The sequence below is a fragment of the Chinchilla lanigera genome, unplaced genomic scaffold, assembly GCF_000276665.1.
Source record: "Chinchilla lanigera isolate Chin_1 unplaced genomic scaffold, ChiLan1.0 scaffold00036, whole genome shotgun sequence".
In the NCBI taxonomy this organism is placed as follows: domain Eukaryota; kingdom Metazoa; phylum Chordata; class Mammalia; order Rodentia; family Chinchillidae; genus Chinchilla; species Chinchilla lanigera.
Window position 1 is genome coordinate 9927097 of NW_004955437.1, and position 10918 is coordinate 9938014.

At 47.5% G+C, this 10918-nt stretch overlaps 1 pseudogene; it reads left to right on the forward strand.

The window, feature by feature from the left end:
- Positions 1 to 4390: 4390 nt before the first annotated feature.
- Positions 4391 to 5537, forward strand: LOC102023741 (annotated as a pseudogene).
- The last annotated feature ends 5381 nt before the right edge of the window (positions 5538 to 10918 follow it).

Genomic DNA, 10918 nt, shown 5'->3' on the forward strand with positions numbered 1-10918 from the left:
CTGCATAATGAGACCCTGTCTCAAAAAGATTTAAAGAAAAAAAAACCTATAATAAATGACACATCATCTATTGAAAAGATAAAAAATTTTTTTTAGTTATTGTTTTCTGTTTGAAATAGATTTTTCCTCGTCTTGTTATTTTATGCTTGCTGTGAATTTTTTTCCCCTTTAAATGTGTTCTTTGGTGAGGGACTTCTGTTTAGTATTTCCCGGTGAAGCACAGTGGTTCCTGGAGGACTGAGGTGTGACTTTTCTAATTTAGCACTGTCACCTGATGGGGAAGTTAAACCCAAGGGAGATGGAGGCGGAGAGAACTCGCCAGACAGGGAAGTTACTGACCTGGGAGCTCCTCTGGGTACAGACGCACTGTCTCAGTATTTGTAGCAACTTCATTCTGCACTTCCCATGCAAAGATCTGCTTCTGGGATCTCTCCAGCTGGGCTTTGTGGACACCGACCCGCTCCTCCACTGTTGTTAAAGATAGTGGTGCTTTCTCTTCCTTCCATCTGGGGCTTCTGTCATGTTGCCATGTGACCTACTTATCTTGGCAGGTCCAAGGCTCTCGTTTCTTTTTTTTTTTTTTTTTTGGAGCTCCCTGCTTTTTGCTTTGTTTGGAAGAAGGGACAGGAGGATTCTGGGAGTGGAAAATGGCCTTTCTAAATTCCCCTTGGGCTGAGAGCAGGAAGCCGAGGTCAGCAATGCCCTCTGTCCTGGGCTGATGGACAAGGAGTATGAGGGGACCCACTCTCACCCCTGCTGAGCACAGAGAGTCCAGCTTTGGGAACTTCCGCTTATAAATGCTGCCTTTAGCGTCTAGGTAAAGTTTCACCTACAAGATGTATTCATGGTTTGATGTGTTTATGGGATGCCCATCAAACCAGGTGTCCCTTTGTGGCTTTTCACAGCTTGCTGAAGATGCAGACACTGATTCTGTTTGGCAGGTCTCGGATAGTATAGTGGTTGATTGATTATGTCAACTTGAGAAGTTTAGAAGCTGCCAGGTGTGGTGGCGCACGCCTGTAATCCCAGCACTCGGGAGGCTGAGGCAGGAGGATTATTGTGAGTTCAAGACCAGCCTGGTCTACAAAGTGAGCCTACAAAGTGAGCTCAAGGCCAGCCTGTAATCCCAGCGTAGTGAGACCCTGCCTCAAAAAGACAAAACAAAACAAAAAGTTTAGAAATTTAACTAGCCAGGTGTGGTGGTGCACACCTGTAATCCTAGCACTCAGAGGCCGAGGAAGGAGGATCGTTGCAAGTTTGAGACCAGCCTGGGCTTTAAAGTAAGCTCAAGTCCAGCCTGTAATCCCAGCATAGCGAGACCCTGTCTCAAAAAGACAAAAAAGAAAAAAAAAATAGAAGCTTAACTAAACTTGGCTCAGCAATTGGCTGAGCAATTCTACACCCTAGGGTGTAGAGGAGCCACCTAGGGTGGATCATCACCTAGATGATATAAAAGGGAGATGACAGACAGAGGAACTTCCATTCCTTTTGGAGGAGCTCCAGTCTTCACCTTCAGCTTGGACTTCGTCTCCTGGCTTCTAGTGCAGACTCTTCGGCTTCCACCTTGGATCCTTCAGCCTTCCGTCGCAGACTCATCGGCCTCCTGGTACGAACTTGCACGGAACTTTGCAGTGAACTCCAGACCCTGGAGTGATTCCTTCGGTCTTCAGTGTACAGACGCCGTCTGCACACTTCCTCATACGACTCTGTGGCTGACCATCGTAAGCCAATCTTGTAATTTCTTATACATTTGTACATCTTGTGTTATATCTGTTTCTCTAGTAACTGATACAGATGGCTTCTAGTAGATGAGAGGGTCCCTGTCTGGTCACATGAGGTCCCTAAGGGAGCTGTTGTTTCTGCTAGTATGTAGGACTGTGCCTTCAGTGACGGGGCGAGGTGGAAGGTTGCGGGACACAGGCTTGAGGGATGGTTCTTTTGCCATCAGTAGAGCTGCGGTCTACTGTTTAAGTGTCCCTGGGTTTTCCACTTTCTCTAAGACAGATGCCCACTCTGAGCAGGTAGGTGGCGCCTGAGGTTCACCCTGGGCATGTGTACTTACTCTTTGCCCTGTTGCTTGAAGACTGGAAGATGATGTTGGTTAGACAGGGAGAGGTGAAGGCAGTGGACCTCGAGGTTGGAGGGGTGGGCACCTCTGGGATCCGGAGGGTTAGCAGGAGCTGGGTGAGGTGTTGCGCATCCTTAATCCCAGCTGCTGGGAGCCTAAGGCAAAAGGAGCACAAGTTTAAGACCAGCCTGGGCAACTTAACTAGACTTTGCTTCATTCTGAGTTCAATTCTTAATACCCCTTTCCAAAGAAAGGATCAATGGGCCCTTGAGGTTATCTTCATGCGTTTTTTTTTTGTTTGTTTGTTTTGTTTTGTTTTTTGTTTTTTTCAAAATACTCAAACCCAGGATGCGCTACCATTGAGCTACATCCTTGACCCTTATTTTGAGACATTGTCTCCCTAAATTGCCTAGACTGGCCTCGAATTTGCTGTCCTTTTTGCTTCATTCTCCCTAGTAGCTGGGGTCACAGGTATGCACCTTCATAGCGGGCTATCGTTATGCATGTTTAGATAGTTGCATTTTATTTTATTTATTTATTTATTTCTGCTTTCTTTTTTGTCTTTTTGACTTTTTGAGGCAGGGTCTCGCTATTCAGTTCAGGTTGGCCTTGAGCTCACTTTGTAGCTCAGGCTGTTCTCAAACTCTCAATGATTCTTCTGCCTCAGCCTCCTGAGTGCTGGGATTACAGGCATGGGCCACCACGCCCAGCGGTAGCTGCATTTTAAATGGTTATGTGAGTACTTATATAACATCCTTGACATTGTCTCTTGGCCTCCAAAACCTAAAATAGTTACCATCTGGCCCTTTTAAAAAGTTTATCTTTTCCTGCCTTAGAAGTTGTTTTAAAAAATCCTTTTAAAATGATCATAGGTTGGGAGGGGTGGCATATGCCTGTAATCCCAGCACTTGGTAGGCTGAGGCAGGAGGATCGTTGTGAGTTCAAGGCCAGCCTGAGCTTAAAGTGAGCTCAAGGCCAGCCTGAACTGCATAAACAAGACCCTGCCTCAAAAAGACCAAAAAAAAAAAAAAAAAAAAAAAAATTGCTTTGTAGATTTCTACATTTGCACCCTTAGAGGATTTGGAGTAGGGAGTGGCAGGATCTTATTTATGCATTGGAAAGATCATCCCACCTAGGGAGAAGGATGTTAGGGCCGGCAGGAAAGCAGGGAGGACTATTAGGGTTCAGTGGTGGTGCCCAGGACAGTGATGGGCCTCTTGGGCCGCATGTGGAGGTAGGGCTGTAGGTGCGATGGGTGGGAGGCAGCTGAGAGGACAGCGCCAGCTTCTAAGTTGACGACGGAGTCTCTGGAGTGGAAGGGTGCCATTCATTCCAGGGGGACAGCCGGGGGGTGGAGGCGGGCAAAAGAGACTGTTGTGGGGTAGACCCAGAGGATATCTTGTGGATCTGTTAATTCTGCTTTAGGGGATATACCCAAAAAAACTTCCTGAAGGATCTTGAAAAAATTGTTTTTCCACGTTCACAGCAGCCCAGGTGTCCATGATAGGTAGATGGATAAGGAAAATTCATCAGGATAGCATATTGTATCCGGTTAAATAACCCTTAGTTATTGCGGGCTGATCAGGTCCGCAATCTCCTAAGTGAGTGGACTGCGAAGGCTTAAATAAGTGAGTCAACTGAAATGATTTCAGGGCTCCAGGAGGGTCTTACTCTCTTACAGCTTCCATGTTCTCTGAGTTCAGACAAAGACTTCTCTGGGTAGCCCGTATCTATTTGGTTTTCAAACAGAGGAGGAGGCAACTCAAGAAAACGTGGGAATCTTGCAGGACCTTGGGAGAATTTTCCCAAGCAGTAAATTATGTCAATCAGGAGAACTACTTTATCTTTAGGTTGGTATTTACTGTAGGAGTGTGGGGCCTGCAGCTGCAGTTTCCTTATAGTTAATTGGGGTTGGAGCCAAACGTGCTCAGCTGTGGCCTTATCTTGTCCTTTGAGGAGTCACAGCTTCACAGGCCAATACAGGCCTCAGGGTGACCTGTGACTCACAGAGGTTTACTTACTATGAGTCCACTGCCCATCCCCTGACAGAGTGCCTAAGCTTCAGATAACTCACAAGTAAACACGGAAAGCCAATTGGTTAATACTAAATCCGGCTCAGAGCCACTTTGTAGTGGTCTTCAACAATTGTGTAGCCCTGCAGAGGAAGGAAATTCTGACATATACCACAATGTGGCTGAACCACAAAGTGTTAGGTGAAATAAACCCCGGCACAAAAAGACAAATGCTGTGTAGTTCCGCTTAAATGAGTCATGGAGACAGAAAGTGGAATGAACGGTTGTTGCCAGGTGCTGTTGCTCTGCTGTATTGAGTCTCATCTCTTCGGATACTTAAAACTTTGGCTCTTCCATAATCCTCTGTCCCTCTCTCCTTAGGGGTTTCTGCTCTGCACTCCGCAGCCCCCGTCTGTGACCCACACAAGGCTGCTGTTGTGAAGGTAAGCGAGGTCCCTGCTAGGGCCCACAGTCCCTCCTGGCCTCCAGTAGTTTTTTTTTTTTCCTGTTTGCCAAACCTGAGAAATTCTTCCAGAGCTGTCTCTACCTTCCTGCAACCCCTCCTATCCAGTCGAATGGCCTTCCTTTTCACCACCTTTTCCTTTTCCTTTTTCTTTTTTTAAGATAGGATCGCTCTATATAGTTCAGGCTGGCTTTGCATTCACTATGTGGTCCAGCCTGGCCTCCAACCTGTGGTGATCCTCCTTGCGTTAGCCACTTTTTTTTTTTTTTGTCTTTTTGAGACAGGGTCTTGCTATGCAGTTCAGGCTGGCCGTGAGCTCACTTTGTAGCCCAGGCTGGTCTTGAACTCACAGTGATCCTCCTGCCTCAGCCTGCCCAGTGCTGGGGTTACAGGTGTGCGCCACCACCCCCGGCAGATGCTTGGTACTTTCTGCCCACCCCCCTAGTAGCTATGGTATCCTAATAAGTGTGAGGTGGTATCACAGTATGACATTTTTATAAAACAAAACAGGGCCGTGTGCCAGGAGAAGGGGCGGAGCTCAGCCAGGCCGGCGCACCGAGTGAGAGGCAGCTGCCGAGATGGACCTGTTCCTCATGATCCAGCGCCACAAGACCACCATCTTCACGGACGTGAAGGAGTCGAGCACGGTGTTCGAGCTGAAGTGCATCATTGAAGGCATCCTCAAGCGGCCGCCCGATGAGCAGAGGCTGTACAAGGATGACCAGCTTCTAGATGATGGCAAAACGCTGGGCGAGTGTGGCTTTACCAGCCAGACAGCAAGGCCACAGGCCCCAGCCACAGTGTGGCTGGCCTTCCGGGAAGATGACATGTTGGAGGCCCCGAGCACTGAACGCTTCGCCAGCCTGCTGGAACTTCCGGATGTGATGAAGCCTTAGGACTCCGGAGGCAGCGCCAATGAACAAGCTGTGCAGTGAGGGCCCTTGGCCCACCCTGAGGCCCAATGCCCCAATAAAAGATTTGGCTTTCTACTGTTGTTTGGCTTTCTATTGTTTTTTTTGTTTTTGTTTTTTTGTTTTTTTTGAGACAGGGTCTCGCTATGCAGTTCAGGCTGGCCTTGAGCTCAGTTTGTAGCCCAGGCTGGCCTCGAACTCACAAGGATCGTCCTGCCTCAGCCTCCCGAGTGCTGGGATTACAGGTGTGCGCCACCACGCCTGGCTAGATTTGGCTTTCTAAACAACAAAAAAAAAACACACACAAAACAACCCAAACCCTTAGCAAATGCTGGCTCTAGTTAATAACACATGTGCTGACATGTTAGGGGCAAAGTGTTCTGATATTTTCAGTTTGCTTTGCATGCATCAGGGGAGGGTGGGCCGGGGATGAATGGAAAGACGTGTGACAAGATGATGAGCCATTGTAGAGAGGTGTTGACAGTTGTGGTATTGGGTGCTGGGTGTGTATATGTTGTGAAGTTTGAGAACTTCATAATAAATCTTTTGGGGCGCTTTCTGTGTCTTGGAGAAGTTTTACAGTGCTGGACTGAGACTTCTCCGGTGAACGTGGACCCAATAGCCTGAAAGACCTGAGAAGCAATGCAGAGGCCTGAGGGGGAGCAGAACGGAAACCACTGACCAGGACCCAGGGCTCCGGAGGGGTGTTGTGAGGGTGGGAAGGGACAACAGAGGACCAGGGCCACTGAGAGGAGTTTGAGCAATAGGAGCCCCCGCCCCCAGTGAATGTCCATCTGGGGCACGCTGTTTCCACAAGGATGGGAGGAAGTGAGGTCATTGGCTGTTGCCCTTGGAGCCGATGTTGCGCTCTGGCCCCTCCTCTCCCTTTCTCTTGACTTCCTGGTTGCCAGGGTGTGACAGGTCTTCTACCCCACCCTACTGTCATGATGCCCTCAGACTCCAAGCAACAGGACCAGGTGACCCTGCACAGAAGCTCTGACAACAGAATAAACCTTTCCTCTTTCCAGTTTTGTACCTTAGGTATTTTGTCACAGGATGGGAAGCTGAGTGACACAGTTCTTGAGAGGGAAGACAGCAGGTGAATGAGGGGAGGCCACTGGCCCCGGGCAGGATCTGCAAACTCAGGCTTAGGGTCTGGGACTGCAGGTTCAAAAGCTGTAGTGCCTAGGTGGCCCTCTGAGTACGCAGGTTGTGCCAGCTTGGTTCATGGATTTCTACACAGATGTAGATGGTGAGACATAAGGAGAGCGGGTGCCTGTGCTCCCATAGGACTCTACATTGGTATCGTTTTCCTGTGTCTGCCTGGTCACTGTGCCACATCTCCATCTGTCAGTCAGTCTGTCTGTCAGTCAGTCCATTTCAGAGTGCCCTGCAGTGAGATTGTCACTACAGCCTCCTCCTGTGGATGTGGGAAGCAAGTGTTCTCCAAAGCCTTTGGCAAGCTGAGCATCATACAGGGAGAGTGAATGTGATGATATCTCCATGACTGACACTCCCGACCAAGGTGGCCAGATTGACGCCCACAAATCATCTGAGATGTCCATGTTGGCCAAACCAGAGGCACGTTTTCTCCTGGAAGGGACTGGAGACACACCATTCATTCATTCATTTTGTGGTACTGGGGATTGAACCCAGGGCCTTTGCACAGAGCTGCATTCCAGGCCTTTTTTGAAAAATTGAAAGAGGGTATTGCTAAGTCATCAAAATGCTCAGGCTGGGTTCGAATTTGTGATCTTTCTGTCTCAGCCTCCCAGAGGGCTGGGATTACAAGCATACACAACTACACCCTGCTTCCTATTCTTGACCCTTGGTCCTCTGCTTCTTAAACTTGTTGCCTCTAGACTCCATGCTACTTCTGCTGGCAAAATTTTTCTTCACAGGACACGGTGGGTAAGGTTGTGTCTTCAGTTATCCCAGTTATTTCTTTTTTGTTGTTGTTGTTGTTGTTTTTCCGGTACTGGGAATCGAACTCACGACTTTGCGCTTGCCAGGCAGGCGCTGTGCCGCTGAGCTAAATCCCCAGCCCCATCCTAGTTATTTCTCATGACTTCTCAACCACCTCTTTGCGAGCCTCCAGCAATGGAAATCAGCAGGATTAAAATAGCCCATGGGTGGGGGTGGGGAAGGAGGGCTGAGAAAGGGAAGCAGTGACGTGGAGATAGATAGCTGGCTGAGGACACAGCTGTTTAAGCCTGTAATCTTTGTGGGTTCTACTTGGATCTTATCCTGTGAGTTTCCAGGCACCTCACTTACTCTTCCCAGCTGGTAAAGGAACCCTTTTTGGGGGAGAGGTGTTTGAGACAAGATCTCACTCTGTAGTTCAGACTGGACCTGAACTCACTATGGAGGCCAAGATGGCCTCAAACTCCCGGTGATCCTCCTGCCTCAGCCTCCTAGTATTGGGATTACAGGTGTGCACCACCATGCTTGGCTGCAACTTACTTTCAAATGCATCAAAATTAGATAAATTGCTGACAGTGGCAGGGAATGGGGTGCTATTCGTCATAGGATATAAAGTTTAGTGAGTGGGAAGACTAAATTTTTGAGATCTGCTGCACAGTATGTAATGTAATGTCTTTGAAAATTGTGGGCTGGGAATATAGCTCAGTGCTACAGGTGCCTGCCAGGCAAGCGCAAGGTCTTGAGTTCGATTCCCAGTACACCCCCCAAAATTGCTAAGAATAAATTTTGAATGTTTGCATAACAAAAAAGTATTAAGTATATGTGGTGATAAATATATTAATTAGCTTGATTTAATAATTCTATAATATATACATTTATTGGAACATCACATCATATCCATAAAAACATAATTATTATTTACCAATTAAAATAAAAATTTCAAACTCCCAGAGTTCCTAGATTACAGGCTCATGCAGCAACCATAACTTGTAAATGTTTTCTTTCTCCTCCTCCTCCTTTTCCCTTTTTGTGGTGCTGGACATAGAACCTAGCACCTTGGGCATGCTAGGCAAGTGCTTTGCCACTGAGCTACATCCACAGCCCCTTATTAAGTTTTTTGCCTAGTGCAGAAGTGCGTGTGTATTGTAAAAAAGCTGAAGTGTACGAGTATCTTCTTGTAAACTGGATTTCAGTACCAGACTTGTGATGTTCAGGAATCTGCCTTGCCGTTGGCCTGAGCTGCTTGGGTGCTGTGAGGGACGGGAAGGAGAGGGGTTTACATGCTACAGTGTGTGCACTGGAGTGTGACTCTGTTAGACCAGCTGATAAAGCTCATGTGAGAAGCATCAGAGCGGCTTTCCTAGGGTCTGCACAAGTAAGAATCTATTTGTCATCAGAATTTTTTTTTTTTTGTCTTTTTTGAGACAGGGTCTTGCTATGCAGTTCAGGCTGGCCTTGAGCTCACTTTGTAGCCCAGGCTGGTCTTGAACTCACAATGATCCTTCTGCCTCAGCCTCCCGAGTGCTAGGATTACAGGTGTGCACCACCACGCCCGGCTGTCATCAGAACTGACCAGAACTGAGCCAAGTGTGGTGGTGCATGCCTATAATCTCAGCATTTGGGATGCTGAGGCAGGAACATCAGTGCAAGTTCGAGGCCAGCCTGGGCTATAAAGTGTGATCCAGGCCAGCCTGAACTGCATAATGATACCCTGTCTCAAAAAGAAAAGATAAGATAAGAAAAGAAAAGAAAAGAAAAGAAAAGAAAAGAAATTGACCGGGGCTGGGGGACCTGGGTAGCATTTCTTCTTTCCTTGAGAAAATCTGAAATAAAGATGGTCTGTAGATAGCACTGTGGACAGATTTGCAAAAGTAAAAATAAAAACACTTAGAATAGAGTGATTAGGGGCTGGGGATTTAGCTCAGTGGCAAAGCGCCTGCCTTGCAAGCACAAGGTCGTGAGTTCGGTTCCCGGTACCGGAGAAAAAAAAAAAAAAAAAAAAAAGAGAATAGAGTGATTAGATGCGCACAAAGGGACGGAAAAAGCACCCATAATCACATTTGCTTGTGTGGCTGTGGCAGGGACACCGGAGAAATAATTGGTTTCTCCTGGGATGGGGCGGAGGGAGGGGCTGGCTAGAGGTGGTGGGAGGGGGACTTTCCCTGGAGGCCTGGATTTTGCAAGATATGCAAATGAACTTCCTGTTCAAAATTAGATAAAGTATTAAAAGAACGAGTATAGAACAGTATGAAACAATGGTTGCTTAGCCCATGAGGAAGTTTAGCATCAGTCCTTCTCCTACAAAGATACTTAGGCAGCAGACCCCTCCTAAACGTGGGGTTTTGGGGTGCGGGGAGCACTGTCTTCTAGAACACACCCTAGCAAGGCAGATGGCTGATGCTCTTGGCCGCCAAATGGGCTTATTTACAAGAGTGTCTGGTCCTTGCGGCTTCCTTCTCCTCCTCGTCCCTGAGCTGGTAGGGAAGGAGATAGTCCCTCTGGCTTTGGTCTAGAAAGCCTTTCTGCAAAAAACGTGCTTACTACATTGGAGCACAAAATCCCATTATCCCTTCTTGAAATGGGGCTTCTGTCTGTCTGTCTCTCGGGGTGACTGGAGAAAGGAAGTGCAAATGCAGAATTAGGAACCCTAACATCAACACAGTTCTCGCTGACTATCAGTTTACGCCACTACCTTCCAGATGCTATTAAAAAATGCATGCAGGATGCGAGATAAAACATATCAAATCCCAGCTGATTCAAATTCACAGGAGCACTCACTTCTCAGGTCCTTCGGCTCCAGTGGCTGTAAGCTGCGAGATATGTAGCCCAGGACACAGCCCAGGTAACTTTGTTTAATTTAGGTGAGAAATGGAAGCCAGGGCCTTGCAATGTTAGGCAAGAGCTGTACCACTGAGCTCCACCCCAGCCTCCCAGGTAACATGCTTTAATGTATCCTTTTTTTGTTGTGGTTTTGTTTCCGGTACTGGGAATCGAACTCATGACCTTGCGCTTACCAGGCAGGTGCCACGCCGCTGAGCTAAATCCCTAGCAAAACATGCTTTAATGTAATTTAATTCTCACAACAACCCAATGCAGTCATTATTCGTCCCATTTTTCAGAGTAAGAGGCTGAGAGGCTTGCTTACTACCTGTCATGCAGGCAGTAGGTAGTAGGGCAGGAATTTGAACCCAGGCAGCCTGGCTCCTGAGCCTGAGCCTTTAACCTTCCATCTGTGTGTGCATGCCTGCATGTGGGCGTGCATGTGTGTGTTTAATACACACAATGCTAAAAAGCTTGGCTATTTGGTGTACCAACTCGTGACAGACTAAGAACTAGGATGACTAGAAACAAGACCTCTTACCACATCAAGAGACACTTTTAGGCTGGGCATGGTGGTGCACGCCTGTAATCCCAGCACTCTGGATGCTGAGGCAGGAGGATTGCTGTGAGTTCAAGGCCAGCCTGGGCTATAAAGTGAGTTGAAGTCCAGCCTGGACTGCATAAAGAGACCCTTTCTCAAAAAAAAAACAAAACAGAACAA